The sequence below is a fragment of the Panthera tigris genome, chromosome X (assembly GCF_018350195.1).
Source record: "Panthera tigris isolate Pti1 chromosome X, P.tigris_Pti1_mat1.1, whole genome shotgun sequence".
Lineage (NCBI taxonomy): Eukaryota > Metazoa > Chordata > Mammalia > Carnivora > Felidae > Panthera > Panthera tigris.
The window spans coordinates 57,758,342-57,764,341 of NC_056677.1; positions in this window are offsets into that span (position 1 = coordinate 57,758,342).

Below are 6,000 nucleotides of genomic sequence, written 5' to 3' on the forward strand. Positions count from 1 at the left end.
TGGGGATGAGAGAGTTGGGCAATTGTTGGCTGGACACACTTTAGTTAAAAAGAAAGAAAGAACTGGGGGGAGAGTGACAGGATGGGTCACAAGTTGAATGAGTCCATAGTGTAGAACTGGTTTTCTCCTCCCTCCTCCTTCTGCCCCTCTCCTCCTTCCCTTTTTCCCTCCTTTTTTTCTTTCCCAAACTAATGTGAATACTAGCTTATAATAACAAAAATATAGCATGGAGTTGCTAGGAAGTACTCGGAGTGTGAGTTTTAGAATTAGAAATAACCTCAGAATCATACTATAGTACAACCCACTTATTTCATAATTGGGGAAATGAGCCCAGAAAAGCCCAACATCACGGTTAGTGTTAGAAACAGACCTAGGATCCAGTCCAATCATATATGACCTTTCCTATGGTCCTTTTTATTTTTCTTTTTTTGGCCTTTTAAAGCATTAATGGGTCTATCCTTGGTCAACACATTTCCAGCATATGTGGAAAAGCTGGAGAGGGTCTGGAGAAGAGCCAAACCAATGTGCCAAAGGACTAGGTCTTCATAAATTATTATTATTATTTAGAAAGGAAGAAGCTGATGAGGCAACCTTCAATAATTGTGGAGACCTACTATGTGCCAAGTGTGCTGTATCATCTTCAAAAATTGAACTCCTAGGTAAGGACAGAGATGATGGTCTCTTCTCCATTTTTTCTGAGAATGGCAGAAGGAAAAATATTACAGTAGACATAAGGAGAAACTTTGCTAAGGGAGTCAGTAAGTCCTCTATAATAGTGACTAAATGAAATGACTTACTAAGGAAAGCACTGGTGTTCATCTTCCTAAAAGCAGAGGGCTGGATTACATGAAGTTTTCAGGTCAATTCAGAAACTTTGTTGTTATGATCCTGTGACTGCTCCATCTCAGGTATTACCAAACTGGGCCTCCTTTTCTGGTGTGTGTGTGTGTGTGTGTGCGCGCGCGCGCGTGATTTGGGGGAGGATTTAGACATTGCCTCTCCCTGAAGAACTGAAGGTGTTGTAGCAAACCCAGATCCAATCGTGTTTCGGACCCATCAATAATACATTACAGTCAGTCTTTCACACTTTTGCGAGAGTTAGGCTTCAAGACAGCAAGGTTTCAGTCTAATTGGCAGTCAATGCTGTGCCCAACTAGCTTGAGTGTTCTCAGCCCCATTACTGACTACCAGTCCTGAGCCCCAGCTAAAATCCCAGCCCCTTGTTTGCAGGGGGGCTAAGGGTGTACTTGGATTTCATTTCACAATCCAAAAATAATTAGTGCCTAGACCAGGTCCAGCCTGCATCCCTCAATTTATCTGGTTTCTAGATTAGTCCTTCGGGGAGCTGGACACAGCTACCTTGGGATTTTAGCCACTGGTATGTGTGTGAAGGGCCAGAGGTTGGTCACTGTGGAAGTCTCCATAGGAAGTGAGTACGATTATCAGGACTGTAGGCCTGGCCCGATGCTAGTTTCTATACTATGAGGGAGAGAAGACAGCCCCTTTGGGGGTGTACACTGTTAGGAGTACAAAACTGAGGGGCGCCTGGGTTGCTCAGTCGGTTAAGCATCCAACTCTTGATTTTTGCTCAGGTCGTGATCTCGTGGTTCCGAAGATCGAGCTCTGTGCTGACAGCGCTGAGCCTGCTTGGGATGCTCTCCCTCTCTCTGAAAATAAGTAAACATTTTTTTAAAAAGGAATACAAAACTGAACTATGATAAAATGAAGTGCAGAGTCTAGCACGTGACTTCAGTTGCATGGTGAAGGTTAAAGTAGCTGGAGACATTTCTCCAGTGGCATTTGAGTGGGCAGCTGGAAGACCGGGCACTCCCAACTGGGAGAAAGGCCTCAGCCTGAGCTTGGAAGACGAGAAAATCTAGGCATGCTTGAGGAGCAGTGAGGGGACTGGCTTCACCGAATCAGAGGGTTCAAGTTAAAGGGTGGGAAATCAGATGGGAAAGGCAGGTCGTGGAGGTCTTCATAACAGCAGAAGCAGCAGAAGCGTTTGACCGTCATCAGACACAGAGTAGGACACCCTGACTCTTTTGCTAATGGCTTTAGAGAGAAAAAACAGAATCCCCTCAGCTCCCCTTTTGTCCCTTCTCTCCTGCAAGGAGAAGGATTTTCAGAGTGGACAGGACAAAGCAGCACCACAGAGAGACTCCTGAAGGCAGTCTAGGCCAAGAGAGCCTTTAGGGGCTCTGGATAACTCCATCTCATAGTGTGGGTCGATAACAGCCCAGGGCATCACAAAGACTTGCACCTCAAGTTAGAAAACCCCATGGAGAGCAAAGAAGATGCACACTGCAGCGTAGAGATGGGCAAATGTGACTCCACACTCTTAGGAATGGGAAGAGATCAATCCCACAAGTTACAGATCAATACGTTTAATATTGATCGAGGGCAAGATTCTAGAACAAATGATTAAAAGGACGGTTGGTGAGCACTTACAGAAGGAAGCAAAGATCTCTCGGCCCTCGCCTGGAGGCCAGACAAACAAATAATTCCCCACTCAGCTCATTTCCGTCACTAGGGTGCCTGGATGGGTAGATGAGGAGAATCCTATACCTCCAATGTATCTGGAGTGCAACAAAACGTCCTCTCGTGACAGTCTTGGGACAATATGGAGAAATGTGGAATGGATAAAGATAAACTTAGGCGGGTTATTAGCCAGTCGAATGACTACACACAAAAGGGTTCTGTTTTCATGTCACTAGATCAAATTTGAAAATTACATATATTTTGTAATGATGTAATGAAAGAGAGACCCAAAAGGTGAGATGACAGAATCAGAATCATAGAGATGTCAAGAGGCTGGTGTAATGGACACACTATAGGAAAATGAAAATTACTAGGGACAAATATAAAGTCATTTATTTGAACTCCCAAATTTAATACTGCAAATGTAGGATGTGAGGGATGGCTTAAAGGGTTTCAGAGTAAATGAGTGCTCATCATGAGCGATGAGTCAAAAGCACAGTTTTGTTGCTACAAAAAGTATTCTGACCTTCGGTTGTATTACTGAAGGTATACTGTCCATAATAAAGGAGGTGATCATCTTGTGCCACTCTGCACTGCTCTGTTCAGTGCAGGCATCACACCTCAAAGGAGACGTCAACAAAAGTATATGCAGAGAAAAAGTGGTGAGAGCAGCGAGGGAACTGGCAAATTCAGAGAGAGATTTGTCTACTGTCAGCAAATCATTGCTGGACTCAAGGGGAAGAGGAAGCTGCAGATTTGTTCTGTGTATGACTCCAAGGGCGCTGAGATCTAATGGGTGAAAGTCAGGGGAAAGCAGATTTTGGTTCAACATAAGGAAGGTTCTTTTTTCTTTCTTTTCTATAATGAAAAAAAATCTTAATAAAAGTTTCAGCTTATGATCTCAGCCTCTTGAAGTCTTTGTAGAATTTATTACCAACAGTTTTAAAAACACAGCAGAAAAAAAAATCCTAATCTCAACATCCTAATATAAGCGCATTGGTATGTTTAGGAAGAACTTTTTAATGATTAGTAGTACTCTCTGGAATTAGAATGGACTGTCCCAAAAGGTAGCCAGCTCCAGAGATAATCAAGCAGTGACTGGACAACCACTCCATACGGATGATGCAAAGGCAATGGAAGCATCTGATAAAGGACCAAACCAGATGACTAGGGTTACTGAGATTCTATGATACTTGAGCTGGAAGGTCTCATGGCAGAGAAATTCAGGGAAATATTTCTGGAGCCTAGGTGCAGGGCAGGCTGGAGGAGGAGAAACTAGAAGCAGAGATAATAACAGGTTAAGAGGTACCTACTCTGAAGGCTAAGACTATTTTCACCTCCAGCACCCCCCCCATCTCAAAATTACAGTGTCAAAAGCAGCCATAATGGTTGCCTAATTCCCCTCCCTTATGATCTGATGCTTGATTCCCTTCTGCAACCTCCTTGCCAAATTGTTATCTTGCCTCTGCTTAAATACCTCCAGTGATGTGAAAATCTTGTTCTTTCAACGCAGACCATTGCACAATATTTGGGCATTTCAAACTATTATAAAGTTCTTCCTTGGGTTGAGTCAAAATACGTTTCCCCATAACATGCACCCTTTTGCTCCTGATGGCACCCGCTTACAAAGCAAAACAAGGCGAATCCCTCTACTATATTATGAACTTTCCAATATTTGAAAACTAGTTCCTGAACTGCCGCCACCATCCTGGCAATCCCTTCTCCAGGTTAAACAGCTCCGGTAGTTCATATATGATGATTTTAAATCCTCCCACACTCCTGGTCTCTCTCTCTTGTGCATGCTCTAGGTTGCTAGTGCCTCTGTTCCTGTGTAGTGTCCGAGGCTGAAGACACTGTGGTCTAAAGAGCAGAGAAGAAAGCACAGCTGTGATCTCCTGCATCCTGGCCTCCCCCCGCCCCCCGTATTAGCATTTGGGGTAGTGACTGTCAAAAAATAATGAGCTTAAAGGCACCTCAAACTACTGAAACCTTTTTCACACAGATCATTAAGTCACATCTCCCCTACCTTGCACTTAAGCATTTGGTTTGACAAACTAGACTATGAAGCTTTACATTTATTTTGCCTGGTTCATTATGGCGTCCCAGGATCTTCCGGAATCCAGCTTCATGTCATTTACAAATTTGATCAGCATGCCATCAATGTCCTGATCCGAGTTGTTACTTAAATTATCGGACAGGCCAGGGACCTCCCTCCAGGCTGACAAAGATCCATTAGTCACCGGCTGTGAATACACCTTACTGTCCTGTCTTCACCCCACATTTTCCCTTATCCACAAGGACATCTCACACCAGGACATTCTTAAACAAAATAAGGTTGCATTCTGCAATCCTCTTTGGCAACAAGGGACTGAGGAGAGAAGAAAGCAGAAAGGAAACAAGGGACCAAGGAGAGAAGGAAGCAGAAATGAAACAAGAGGAATGTGACCTTTAGATCTTCTTTTTCCCCAGTCGCCGCCATGAGTCCCTTGCCTTCAGTCTCCACGAAGCAATTTCCAGCCAACGGCTCAGCTGTAGGAAGCTGAAAGCTGGATTTGGGGTCAGAAAACTTGCATTCAGACCCATCTCTGCCTCTGCCTAGCTGTGTGATCTCAGGAAAGTTGTTTCACTTCTCTGATTCTGTTTGCTCATCTGTAGAATAGGGATGGGAACACTTACCTCGTAGGGCTGTCCTGAGGATTAAGTGGGGGAAACGGATGTCAGTGTGCTTTGTAAACAGTAGGCACCATCCAAATGTAAGACATTATTATTATTATTATTTATTGAGTACCTACCAAGTTCATGAGTACATGTTATAAAAAGACAAGATGTAGCCCTTCCCCCCAGGGAGCTCACAGTTTTGTAGGGGAGGTCTGTTCCCAAATAGCTATACTAAGAAGGAAAAGAATAGGGCAAATGGCACAAGTTGTTATGGTAATTTAGAAGAGGTGGGGGTTCCTTCAGACCGGAGGAAATCCAGGAGGGCTTCTTGGAAGTCTAGTGGGCCGATCCGACAAATAGAAATGGCTGAGAGAGGACAACATTTGAGGTGGAGGAGCCTAGGAGTTGGCAATTTGAAGAGTGTGTTTGAGGTACTGGAAGCAGTCCTGTCTGACTGCAAGAGGCGATGAGGCTGGCCTGCTACATCTCCACCTTTGTGGACATGGTCATTCGCAGCATCCCCACAATGGAGCATTTAGTCCTTCCGAATGGGGATTGGCATTTGAGCAGAGCCTCCTCGGTCTCCTGTCTGTTATTCTTCAGCTCACCTCCTCGGAGAAAAACTCTTCTGCAGGGTGGAGGCATCTGGAAAGAATCCAGGAAAATCACCTTTTTCCTTACCTGCAGCTGAGAAACAGGTCTCCAGGAAGGGCAGAGACCAAGGCCACATTTAAATCCTAGGAATCTTTAGCTGGAAGTGGCTCTAGCTCAAGGATTCAAGCGTTTTTGCTGAGGCAGAGTTCTCCACCATATCCAAAAGGCTTCTTCTTCTTTTTCTTCAATTCCATGTGGGGAGCAGGG